The 14,197-nt window shown below is 43.2% G+C and overlaps 1 long non-coding RNA gene across 1 annotated transcript; it reads right to left on the bottom strand.

Moving 5' to 3' along the window:
* Window positions 1-630: 630 nt before the first annotated feature.
* LOC120589493 (uncharacterized) lies at window positions 631-5,650 on the bottom strand. The gene is made up of 2 exons (XR_005649503.1): window positions 4,991-5,650; window positions 631-1,338 (listed from the first exon to the last, which is right to left on the bottom strand). It is a non-coding gene; the product is annotated as an uncharacterized LOC120589493 (long non-coding RNA).
* Window positions 5,651-14,197: the final 8,547 nt, after the last annotated feature.

The following is a 14,197-nucleotide window of genomic DNA, read 5'->3' on the forward strand; positions in this document are numbered from 1 at the left end:
GGGGGAAGGAGGGGCATGGGTTACCTTGTCAGGGGTCAAACATCAAGTAGGTGGACCTGCACTACTCACTCCAAGAACAAACACGAGTAAGAAAATGTTCATTGCACTGGCTAGTTTTTATATAAAGAAACTAACAGGATGATCAGGAAGTGATCAAAACTGGTTCCTGGACTGTGGATGGAGTCAGAGCAAAGGAGCCGAACAAAATAACCTTCCCACGCATTATTTATGAAAAATAAAAACAAAAGTTTATATATACCATATTTTCCTATGATGAATCATAATTTTAATCAACTTTTGCTTTTAAAAATTGCCTTATTTTAACTTGTCTACTTCCAAGACGTATTCCTTGAAACACTGACAGATATAAAACTGCAGACCATAAAAATTAACAAATCTCTTTCTAAATGAAAGGACAAAGCACTTTACGATAGTTATTCCCTCTCCAATAGTTCAAACTGGGGATATTTTCAGAATTAAGTAGTGTATTATGATGCACTGGGGTTTTTAATTAAGCTCAGAAATAGACTACAAATTTCAAAGATTTCCATAGGCTTTCAGGTGTTTCTCTCTTGCCCGTGGAAACAGAAATTCAATTGCTTTTTCCCACGGCCATCAAATAGAAATTCATTTGCCTTAAAAACAGTATAGCTTTATTTTATGTTTTTGAGCTTCTGTCACTTTATTGTTAACCAATAAATGATATCCAAAATTACAGATGTAATTGTAACTTCATCGTACAACACAAAATTATGCTATAGCAAAAGCCTGTCGGAATTTACCAAATACTCATTAATATATTTTTACATTGCCACATGACCGTGTACGCTCAACGGCTAGTAATAAAAGTTATCATTGTTTTAATCAGTACAAAAATCCATATTGCAAATAGTTGTTCCTGTTGAGAAAAATTCACACAGCTTTAAAAATGGATTAAATCCATTTTAATCCTAATCTACAGATAGACTATTAACAGCAAGTATAACTGGTAATGTTTCAACACTGATATCAAACTGATGCAGCAATCATAGCGTACACAATTCAGAATGAAGAAACTTAATAAAAACCCAATGGTAGTGCAAGTCTTCACCTGTTACAACGATTGCTTTAATGCTTGGGAAAAGTGAACACTTAAGCTTTAACACAGGAACAGTGAGGTTCACCATCGTCTCTGTGCTGCTGCAGGTAGAAACGCTTTCATCCAGTGTTTTGAAGCACGTGCACAACCACCACTCAACAGCCACTTCGAGGTTATTAACCAGTCATCTTTTCTCCGACAAAGTCCAAACATACACTCAGTGCAACCTTTCCTTTTCATAATGTCTGCCGGATTCAGTCCTTTAAAGTCAGCGGAAACAAAAGAGCACAAGAGATATTTTCAGATCCAACGTGAGCCTAAGAACAGAAACAAACCCATAGACGCAAAGGCTAATTTGAGGATTGCTAGATGGGAGAGGAGTTGAGGGGTGAAAAAGGGGAAGGGATTATTAAGAAGTATAAATTGGTAATTACAAAAAAAGTCATGGGAACGTTAAGCATAAGATAAGGAATACAATTAATGTACTGTAATAACTATGTACGGTGTCAGACGGGTACTAGATTTATTGAGGTGATCACTTCGTAAGTTACATAAATGTCTAACACGATGGTGTACACTTGAAACTACTCTAATATTGTATCCCAACTATAATTGAAAAATAAAAATATTTTTAAAAATAGCAATGGTATTTTTCACAGAATTAGAACGAATAATCCAAATATGTATATGAAACCATAAAAGACGCTGAATAGCCACAGTAACCTTGAGAAAAAAGAACGAAGTTGGAGGTATCACGCCACCTGATATGAAACTATGCTAAAAGGACGTAGCACTCAAAACAGCACGGTACTGGCATAAAAACAGACACATAGATCAATGGAACAGAATAGGGAGCCCGGGAATAAGCCGCACCTATACAGTCATTTAATCTACGACAAGGGAGGCAAGAAGACACAATAGCGTAAAGACAGTCTATTCAATAAATGGTATAAGAAGTACAAAACTGGACAGATAACATGCAAAAAAATGAAACCGGACCACCTTCTTATTCCATATACAAGAACAGACTCAAAATGGACCGAAGACTTAAATGTAGACCTGAAATCATAAAATCCTAGAAGAAAGCATAGGCAGTAAACTCTGACACTGGTCTTAGTAATATTTTTTCCGATACATCTCTCCCCTTGGGCAAGGGAAACAAAAGAATAAATAAACCAATGGGACTATATCAAACTAAAGCGTTTTTGCACAGTGAAGGAAACCATCAACGAAACAAAGACAACCTACCGAATGGAAGAAGATAGTGGCCAATGATACATCTGATAGAGGGTTAACATCCAAAACTTAGAAAGAACTCATACAACTCAATGCCATCAAAACAAACAAACAAACAAACAAACAAAAAACAAAACCCCCAAAATATTTCATTAATAAATGGGAAGAGGATCTGAAGACATTTCTCCAAAAACGACATGCAGATGGCCAATAGACAGATGAAAAGATGCTCACCATCACTAATCAACAGAGAAATGCAAGTTATCCACAATGAGATATCGCCTCACACCTGTCAGAATGGCCATCATCAATAAATCAATAAACAAGCGTTGGTGAGGATGCGGAGAAAAGGGACCGTCGTTCACTGTTGTTGGGACTGTAAATTAGTGCAGCCACTATGTAAAACACTACAGAGGTTCCTCAAAAAATTAAAAATAGCACTATCTTACGGCCCAGTAATTCCACTTAATATTTGAAAAGCCACCAAATATCCGAAGGATGTCACTTTATAGAAGAAGTGTGTGCCATTCCGTCCTAACAGTGTTGGATTAGGTAGGTGTGTCCAGGCTAAACAATGGGGCCGGACACAGGATGCGTCACCCCAAATGTGTTTAATTTTGTTGCACGTGCTTAAAAAAATCAGAGAGTAACACTGAGCTTAAGGATTTAGATGTAGATTCTCTGGTCATTGAGCACATCCAGGTGAACCAAGCTGCCGAGATGCAGTGCAGAACTTACAGAGCTCTCCCTGCCACATTGACGTGACCCTTATTGACAAAGAGCAGACTGTTCCTAACCCAGAAGAGGAGGCTGCACAGAAAAAAAAGATATCCCCCCCAAAACCGAGGATACAAAAACAGAAACAAAAAACGAAGAAACAAAAAATTCAGCATCAAATAAATGCTAACAAAAGTAAAAAAAGGAAAAGAAAAAAGAAAGAAAAAAGATACATGCACCCCTATGTTCACTGCAGCACTATTTACGACAGCTAAGATAATGCAAGCAACCTAAGTGTCCATCAGTAGACAAATGGATCAAGATGTGGTTCATGTATACAATGGAATTAATAAAAAATGAAATCTCATCATTTGCAACAACATAGATGGACCCGTAGATGGTGTTATGCCATCTGAAACAAGTCAGAGAAAAGCTAATATCATAAGATCTCACTTATATGTGAAATCTAAAGAACAAAATTAAAAAACAAAAACAAAAACAAAAAACAGAAACAGATGCATAGATACAGAGAACGATCTGATGGTTACCAGATGGGAGGGGGCGTTGAGGGATCTGGGTGAAAAAGGTGAGGGGATTTAGAAGTCCAAAATGGCAGTTACGAAATAGTGGCGAGGATGTAAAATACAGCATAGCGAATAGTGTATAATATAGTGATAACTACGTAGAGTGCCCACTGGGTACTAGACTAATGGGGGAATCACTTCGAAAGTTGTATAAATGTCTAACCGCTATGCTGTACACCTGTAACTGACATAAAATAATATTGAATGTCAACTATAATTGGGAAAAAATGTCTCAAAACGTCTAGGCCTGAGAAACCACAACCCCCTCCTCGGGAAGGGAATCGGCATCACCGCCCCCCAACCTCCAGCAGGGCTCTGTACTTTCTCCTTATAAAGGGCGCCCTCTGGTGAGTGTGAGCCCGCAGGACAGCCACAGGACAGCCGCAGGGAGAGGCTCGCCGGGAAGAACTGGGCTTTCGAGAGCTTGCCTCCCTTTGCAGGTCAAAGGGGCCTTTAGCTTAGACCCTGCTGTCAGGCCTCTACCCACATTGGAGTAGCTTTGGACCACCACAGATATTTTTAAACACACACTGCCAGTGTTTGAACGATTCCTAAATAAAGCGAACGTATCACGTATCTTTTAAAGGTGACAAACCCAAGGAGGGGTAGTGCTGACCGGACAGAACGCCCAGGAAAGTTTCCAAAGGAGCCTCCGCCCAAAGGACTTCCCACAGGACGTCTGTGCTCAGGGAGGGCCTTGGGGAGAGGAACGGGGGTTTCATGCAACTCAATGTAAATTTTAAAAAAAAGAGAAAAGAAAAGAAAAATAGTGCATGGCTCAGGGGAAAAAAGACAACTACAATACTGGGTCTGTTTGAAAAGCATCCGGAGGAAAAAGAGTGAATAACAATTGCGTGAGTTGGAGCGGGGAACGTGGCTTTGGGAAGGAAAGCAGCAATCCGGAGATGTCAGGACTTATTGTCAATCCCAGGAAGAGCTAGGCCGGGAGGTCGGGGTGGTCGATTTCAGACCCTGCTTCCCAAACATTTGGGGGACGAAGGAGGGACTGAGGACCACACACTCCATAGCTCCTCCCACGTGCGCACCACAGAGGCCGAGTCACGAATCTACCCTGACGACCCTCCCGGTGGTCACCGCACAAACTGGGGAGATGCGGGGCTGGGGACGCAGAGCCACCCAGACAGGTTCCAGACCCAAGTCGCCGGCGCGCAGTGACGCAACAGGATGCTGGTCTACGCTGCGGCCCACCACCCACCCTGCGAGCAGAAGGAGAATGGGGTCCCATCGGCGCCCGGGAGGACTGGAGCCCACAAACTCGAAGTTGACCAGGGGGAGGCCGGTTGCATCACAGGCGGTTCCAGCCGGTTCCAACCAGCCCCTTGTGGCCGTCTCCGCACCCGCCCCGCACGCTCACCATTTCCAAGTTTCCTGGGTCTCCCTGAGTCCTTCCCACTCTCGCGACCAGTGCAGATCACAGCGCGACACAAGCTGTGGCACAGCCTCCAAAGACCGTTAACAGCTAGAGATCCCAGGCGCCTCTAAAGCGAGAAGGGACGTCCAGGCGCTGTGGCAATTGGCCTGGCCCCTACTTGCCTAGTAGCTGTAGTGGGGAGGCGTGGCTCAGCTAAATCAGCTTCTGTCATTGGGCAGGAATTACTCCCCGCCTAGAATGTTTGCATTTGAACGGAATTGCTAGGGGCCTGGGGCAGACTCTTTAGTCTTCTCGCTGTTTCTTTGGAAGGCGAGGTCACAGGTTTGCACAGGAAATTCCTGATTCAGTTTCCAGATGGAGGAAGTACTGTTGCAGAAAATTCAGACCAGCGAGAAACCAAGCAGCACTGGGAGAGTTGGAAAACTCAGGTTTCTTACACTGGTGGTCCCAGAAAGCTAGTGCTCTGAAGATCTGGGCCCTGTGCTCAGGACAAACTTACTTTTATAGGGCTTAGCTGGGCAGTTACAGTTTTACAGTTGCCATGGGCTGATTGGTTAATTCGTCCTCAGGCACTTACAAAGCCTGGAGTTGCTATGGGCTAAGGGGCCCGGGAATTGCTCTGGGTTTCAGAGTGGGGGTGGGGGGTTGGGGGTGGGGGCGGGTGAGTTGCCATAGGCTACAGGCAGTTACAGGGCTTTGAGATTTTCAAACAGGAATTTAGGCCATACGTCTGTTATCTAGACGGAACAAGCAAAAGGAAAGGATGAATCTTTAGCTACTCTCCAGGTCACCCTACCCTTCGGCCCATGTGGCAAGCATATCTACAGAGGCAGAACAAAGAGCTGTTTACAAAGTTAACCATTTGAGTGAAAAATTTCTCTTCAACAGGTATGCACAGGAAATTCCTGATTTAGTTTCCAGATGGAGGAAGTACAGGCAAGAGGGTGGCTCAAGCCAAGCCACACTGGAAGAAGCGGGTCTTACATCCCGTGAGGGTCAGGGATTGGCGGAAGGCTGCTGGAAGGCTACTCGTGGAACTCCGACTCTAGTTTACAGACTCAGACACTTATTTGTGACCTCGCCATCCCTGATAAAGAGTCTGGCTGCATGGTGCTCTGTCATCCGTGACAGTACTAAGCCTTCCACTCATCCCTGCCCCCACTCCCATTCGCTTGGTCCTTAAGAGGAAGAATCCCAGATCACGTGTCTCTGGTGGGAAGTTGGAATCCCCCACCCCGTGCCTTAGGTGGGATCATGGAATTCTCTCAGACCATCCACAAACTGTGACACGTGTCCATTAAGTTCTCAAGTGTATGCTTTACAGTGGAAGAATATTTGTTTTACATCAGTTTTTGCCTGCGTCTTTTGTCAAATAAATAATAAATTATTGTTTGGGTTTCTGCCTGAATTAAGGACTCCAGATTGTTCTCAGTAAACACTTCTTGCCTCTCACTTTGAAAGACATTTCTATTTTTATGTTAGCTGCCATGCCAGAGGAACCACCTTGCATGACTCAAACTTTGGAATGTTAAAAATGGCAAAATAGCCTTTGGACTGAGCCTAGGGCAACGCTGTGTCCTAAAGAGCTCTTTGCAAAGATGACAAGAAAGCAGTTATTACGACTATGGGTCTGAGGACTACCACAGTGAAAATTAAAAACATTATTTGGAATTAGCTTCACTGGATTACGTTATCTACGCCAATAGAAACGCCTTCCTTCTGCTGAGCTAATCGTTCCCTTTTCCTTTCTCAGAAGAACACATCTCCTTTATCTTCTAATCAGATTATTGTTTGGGTTTCTGCCTGAATTAAGGATTCCAGATTGTTCTCAATAAGCGCTCCTTGCCTCTCACTTTGAAAGACATTTCTATTTTTATGTTAGCACTCTAGAGAACTTTTGAATGTAAATGGCCATAGCATCACTAAGGCAATCGATTCCTATTTTCACTGATACAAGAAAAACAACAAATCACAATGTAAAGGTGGGGTACACCTGGACGCTCCTCCCCCACAGCTTTATGGAGGTATAATTGATTAATAAAATTGTGCATATTTACGATCACCACATGATGATTTGATACACATATACTGTAGTGTATACTTAAAATTTCCAAAGACAGTGGATCAAGGGTTCTCGCCACACACGCGAAAACTACGTGAGTTGACGAATATGTTAATTAACCTGCAACTTCATATGCCTAAGAGATTAAATTGCAACACTCGTATGCATTTATTTATGTGAACAGCTTTATTGAAATAGAATGCACATATGCGATGAGAAAAACAAATGTGATGCACATATGTGATGAGAAATATTTTCAGCTGCCGCTTAGGCACTTTACAGTATAATCACCTTGCTCGCACCCAGAGTCTCAACCTGAGCTAAGGATTTCCACCATAAATTTTAAAAGTTTCTGATTTGTTTTCCCCAGGGGGCACATTTTAGAGCTGAGCCTATGACGAGTGTGTTTCATGTTTTGTCTTGGTGACTGTTCCGTGTGAACTTGAGAAGGATGTGCATCCTCTTGTTGCATGAAGTATTTAATAGAGTACAGTTAAATCCTGTTGTTTCGTGGCTCTGTTGAGTTCAACTCTGTCCTTGGTGATTATCTGCCTGCTGAAATCTATAATTCCTCATAAGGGGCGTTGAAATCTACAGCTATAGTAGCGCATTCATCTGTCTCTCCTTGTGTTCTGTCAGCTCTTGCCTCATGTATTTTGCCCCTGTGTTGCTATGCACGTAAACATGAAGTATTACTATGGCTTCTCGGAGATGGACCCCTTTATCATTACGAATTGTCCCTCTGGAACACCTTTGCATTTCCCCCTTATTATCTAAACACTGATGTGCATCCTCTGGTGTATTAGACACCTTTACCGTAAAGTACTTCAGTTAAAGTATATAAATTTACTTCTTAGTATACTGTGTAATATTTTTAATATCTCTTTCATGACTCAAAGGAGGCCTCTCCATTTAGATTAATTGTAAGAGAACACAAACCTAGCAAGGGAGAAAGACCGGACTGTTATCGCAGAGTGGGGATCCTCTCCCGGTGCGTCGTCCAGGTTCTCGATGTCTCGAACAAAGAATTGAGCAAGACGCTGAAATACAGCAGAAAAGAAAAGCTTTATGAGAAAGGAAAGTACACTTCCAGACCAGAAAGCAGGCCTGAGCAAGAGAAGCGTGGCTCAAGGGCCTGGTAATAGATTCTTTGGGGTTTTTATCCCCATTTGCTGTGGATTGTTACTTTTCTGAGAGGGGTGGGCTTCCTTGATTGACAGCTAAGATGGACAGGACTCAGTGATTCATCATTTGCTTTCTTCGCGTGTTCGTTCCCAGAATTCAGTCTGTTATAACGATATTAATGAACTTCTGGGCATATTCCTCATATTATAGTGATGGTATAATAAGGCTCAGGTGAACCGAAGATCGCTGGGGTCTTTATTGTGCAGGTGTGAGTGACCAGCTGAAACTAGTACCCGCTCACTTGTTTCTTTCTATGAGTTACTTTTAGCCCAGAAATGCCTTCTGGCTTGCTTAATGGTGGGCGAAATAGCGTGGGGCCTTTCTAGGATAGGATGACCTCAGTGTCTTTGCAGGCACCACAAACCCCCTAACTAACTTTCCTGCCTAACTCTTTTCTAAGAGCCATGAACCCCCTTATTATTAGTGTGGGTGTATCTGCTTCTGTATCTGCTTCCTGCTGAGGAGGGTCGTTGTCTCTGCCTATTGGGGTTTCACGGAGCTCTTTCCCTGTCTGCCTCAGTCAGGGCGCGGTCTTGGGTTTCCTGCTGAAATGCCGCCTCAGTCCCTAGACAAGGAAAAGAAGTTACAAACTTGTGATTTAAATCATATATCTATTAATTATTGATTTGCCTATGAAGCGAGTAAAGGGAAACAGGCTTGGTTAATGTATGTCTCGAAGAGTAAGAGGACCTTTGGCCTAAAGTCCCCTCCCCTCTTCCACTCTAAGGACCCTGCCTGGCCTAAAGCCATTTCTGCTAACAACGGGTGATGATCCTTATCAATGGCCAGAAGATCTGAGTCACCAGTTTAGGGGCATTTATCGAGATTTGAGGGAGAGGGCCTTTTTCCCAAAGAGAGGAGGGAAGAAAAGACTTAACTAGGTTTACTAAAAAGAGTAAGAACTCTGCAAGAGATGTCCCATTTCATTTCCTTCTAAAAGATGAAGAATTTTACAAGTGACCACTATTCCAACCAAGCCCTTCTTGCTTAGAGACTAAACCCTTATTGTTATTCTGTCAATATCTCCTATTATGCCATGCTGTTTAGGGTCAGCATACCCAGTGAAGAAAAAATAATGAAGATAACGCAGGATTTGGATATAGACGCACGAAACAAACAGGTTCTTGCAGTCCTTTTTGCGGTAAAAGACATGGTTAACAAATGGTAAAGCTCTGGTTTATAAGATGGAAATAAGGACTTTGGCGGAATGCCAAAAATAATGCGCCATATTAAGGAGGCTGGAGGATGTATATATCTTTCCTATGAGCTAAGGATCCTTAGCTCATATGTCACTAGTGAGGACTTGAATTTTCAGCTGTAATGCATTTTAAACACTGTGTGAGGAACCTCTTGGGTGCAGAAGTAAATGGAGCACGGCAAGAAAGTCCTGTATTCCTGCGATTGACAAGAAAGATTCTCTGGAAAAATAAAGATATGCATACGGTTCTCTGGTAGCCTAACCCTGTATGGCCATTTCCTGCTCGAACGAGTTCATTCTTTAGCTGACATGTTTTCTCATAACTGCCTCCCACACCTCAAGGACTCTCCACTCACATCTGTCGATTCATGGCTTGCCTATCAGTTAATGTTCTTCCTTATCTCTGTATCTGTGTAGGAAGAAGAAGACTGTATAAAACTGCCCGTTATGTTACAATCAGGGCTCAGCCTTTGGATAGGAATCCGCTGACCCGGTGCCAGCCTCAGTAAATGCTGCTTCCTGATTATAGCCTCACTGTCCCGTCTCTCCATTCGAGAATCCTACAACATCTCTGGGGGCTCGTCTGGGATGCAGAGATGGCAGTTTTTCGCCTCCCTTGTCTTCGGGGTCCAGCCCCCAGGACGTTGTGAGAAGCAGACTTCACTTGGTGCCAGCAGACCTATTGTCTGTAGGGGAGGATAACTCTTCCAGTGATCTTGGGCAGAATGCCAAAAATAATGTGACATATTAAGGAGACTGAGGGGATATATATCTTTTCTATGATCTAAGGATCCTCAGTGAGGGCATGTCACTATTGATCACTTGGATTTCTAGCTGTAATGCATCTTAAACACTGTATCAGGAACCACTTGCATGTGGAAGTAAATAGAGCATGGCAAGAAAGTCTTGCATTCCTGTGATTAACAGGAAAGATTCTCCGGAAAGATAAAGATATACATTTACTTCATCTTCATTTTTGTTTTTATTAAAATTTTGTGTAAAGACTCTGTTCATGACTTTGGACAGTGTTGCCTGGGACTTGGAACTTCCTATTGATTTGAGCCACAGATATTTGTGCGGTCTTTTTGTGTGTTACATCATTTGACAGGATTTCCTTAAACTTTAAAATTTTTACGTTTTTTATAGTATTTGGCATTTTCATTTTGCTGCTGTGTACACTGAGTGACACAGTGTATCTCTCATTAAACCATGGAGTTTCTTTCGTTTAAAGAAACACCTAAATTCATCTGCACCGTTCTGGCCCATCGGAGTTTATTCTCTGAGGAGGGTGATATCTGTTCAAGGCTACTGTGATTTCCCAATGGGAACACCACAAAGAGCTGTGGATGCTTAGAGCGATTGTCCAAGGAATAATTGAGGTGAGCTGTAGCGAGTATCGTTGTGAGTAATAATCCTAACGGAATATAAAGGACATATAAGAAATTTTCGAAGTCTTCTGTTGCAAGCATGGCTGAGTCTTCTGTGTCAATGATCCACAAGGCCCCATAGCCTGTTTTGCTTTTCAAAGTGTTCATTTCTATATGCTTTTACTTTTAGCCGATAATGTGGAGAAGTAGAAAACAAAAATAATAGGTATGAGTTTTTATAAAGAGCAAAGAATTTAATCTTTTCCATTTTTTATAATGTTAACTTATGTATTGGAAGGGTTTCTTTCAAATGGGCACCACAAGAGTGCTCTTTAGGGGTGATGGCATGTTTTCCATCTTTTAATTGCAGTATTATAATACATTTGTGAAAACTCATAAGTACACCATCTGTATACATATACACATATGAACCACACACTCCCTTACATATGCTAGGAGAACGTTAACCTCTCCTGAACCTTGATTTTTATGTGTTCAACAATTTTTTCCACAACTATTGGAATCCTTTTAGGAAGAATTCAAGGACTGGTGAAGAACGTGGGCCACAACTGGCCTTTCCTTACAATTTTGTTCATTGAGATAATGCCCTCTAGGAGTGCATGGCCCTCATCTCATGCAAGTAACTAGGATTGGAGTGGGAGGGCTCCTAGAATCTTTCCTGGAGTTTAATTCAGGCTCCTTGAATAGAACTCTGGATGCACTGTGGCTCTGAGACATAAAGGTGCGTCCCAAGTGGGATCTGCCTGGGGACGTCCTCAGTCCTGGGCACCAGCATCATTCCTTCCATCACCTCCATGGCCCATTTCTAGCTCTTTGTTTTCAACTCAAGTCCACTTGTGCCTGCTTAGTTGGAAATCCAGACATCCATGCATATCCTGCTCAGGAAAATTTCTCTGAGACAGCAGCAGAAGCTGTGAGCTGGAAAGGCGACAGAAACAGATGTAGAACCTGTATCTTTGGTACATTCTCCTAGTTCACAACATTTCCAGCTGTAGCATATTAATCAGACTAGCTCGTTTACTTATTCACAGAAGACTTTAAATTGACTGGCTTTGAATGGATAAAACAAAGGACTTGAATTTGTTGAGACAGTCATTCCATTATAGTCTCTGTTTGGTCCTCACACCTATTTACCCTTAGAGGCTTCATTAACCTCTTTTTGCATTCAAAAGTCTCTAAAATCTCTAGGGTGGATGGAAGTTGCCCAAGGCATTCTTGTGCAGGAAACTATTCTCAGCCACATCTGCATAGGATTAGAATGATCTCTGCTGACATGTGATGGAGTCTTGGTAAATGGAGGCCCTCCCAAGGCCACTTGAATTATAAGCTTCCCATTTTGCCTTGGATCATGAATGCAGGACACTTCAGACTTCCTAACCAGCTGCTTCCTCAGTGAAGAGATACTGGTACTTACAGAATAGAGCCCCAAAAGGCACCTCTGGTGTACCTCTCCTAGAGAGTAAGAGTGTTCCTCTGTTCTCCTATTGATGCAGTTTGTTCCGGGAGAAGTCAACTTTCCAGACAAGTTGACTACTTTGGGAGTCACTTGGAACCACGTGAATGACCAGGATGTTCATATGTTGTGCCACAACCCCACCTGATGGAGTTTACTGCACAGATGCCGCATTTTGTCCCTAGATCTAACAGGCCATTGTAATGGCCTGCTGAAATGTGAAAGGGTTAAAGAATAATTAAAACCTGAAACTGGACAAAGGAAGTCCATAACTTAGGCCTAGTTTCTGGAACCCCTAACCACACTCTGTTAATCATGAAACTTGTAACAATGAGCTCATACGCTAACTGCCAATTTTAGCCTGTGTAACCCTGCTTGCTTGCGTGGCATGAAAAATAATCAATTGTATATAAGCTGAAAATTACTATTTGGCCATCGCCCATGGGAACATAGGTGGTCACCCATAGGAACATAACATTCTGACACAAGCTTTCTGCTTCTGTACTTCCCGCTTGCACACCTGGCCAGTGGGTTGACAGGTAGTGAATAGGAGAAAGATGGACCTTTGTGTTTAAGACAGAATGAGGAATGGGATTTGGGGCTTAAAAACCTTGTATCTTAGCATTTCGTGCCTGCTCCTTTGCAAGGACAGCCGCCGGCTAATAAACTGTCTCCTGGTTAAGAGCACTCAAGTTGGGTCTGGTTATTCTGGACACAACATTTGGAGGCCCCAGCGAGATCTTCTCGTTGTGGGAAAATTGATCAGTGCACCGGAGCGTTGGACCATTTGCAGTTGGGGAGGCCTCTAGGGCACTTGCCCTAGCCCGCCGCCTGTGGTTTCTCGCTTTGCGGAGCACGATCCTGGGAGTGCTGAGGCAGTTTCTGGTAGGGGGCCCAGGGACCGTGCGGACGTCGGACGCGACAAGTAAGTCGGCGGTCGACTGAGACTGTGACGACAGTTTTCTCAGTCCTGTTCTGGTTTGTTAGTCTGTGTCTGTCTTGTTTTGTTTTGCTTCGTGTGCTTTATTGTGGAACTATGGGACAATCACAGGGCAAACTAACTCCGTTACAGTGCATGCTTAACAACTTTAAAGATTTTCGTCGTAGGGCAAGGGCCTATGGTGCTTCAGTAACCCCTTTTGATTTGCAGCGCTTTTGTCAATTAGATTGGCCGACCTTCGGAGTAGGATGGCCCTCCGAGGGATCATTTAACATGCAGACTGCATTCCGGGTTCGAGGTGTGATTTATGGAAACCCTGGGCATCCTGACCAAATTCCTTATATTGATGTTTGGATTGATGTAGTTTCTGATGCCCCTAAATACTTACAGAATTGCAGTCGTGCACCCGTTACTGTAATGGCAGCCATACCCCAGGGTTTTAAGAAGCCCCCACCGGTGTTGCAGGGACCTCCCTCAGAGGATGACTGGTATCCGCCACCCTATAATGGAAATGGGGGTAGACGTCCTCCTCCGGAGGGACCGGGACCTCCTGTAACCCGGTCTAGGGATCATAGGCCACCTTCCCCTGATTCAACCTCCCTGAAAAGAGCCAGTATCTGTTCAAGCCCCATTGAAGGTGATTCCAGGAGGTGGCGGTGAGCCTACTGTCATCGACTCGCCATTCAGTACTAGTGATTTATATAATTGGAAATTGCAAACGCCATCCTTTTCAGAGAAACCATAAGGACTAACCTCCCTTTTAGAGTCTATTTTCTTTACCCATCAGCCCACTTGGGATGATTGCCAACAGCTCTTACAGGTCTTATTTACTACTGGAGAAAAGGAAAGAATTTTGCGGGAGGAGGCTAGAGGAGTAACAGACCCAAATGGGCAGCCCACAGCAGACTTAACCAGGTTACAGGCTGTGTTTCCGACTCAACGTCCCCAGTGGGATCCAAATAC

Source organism: Pteropus medius, unplaced genomic scaffold (genome assembly GCF_902729225.1).
Source record: "Pteropus medius unplaced genomic scaffold, Ma_sr-lr_union100, whole genome shotgun sequence".
NCBI classification, from domain to species: Eukaryota; Metazoa; Chordata; class Mammalia; order Chiroptera; family Pteropodidae; genus Pteropus; species Pteropus medius.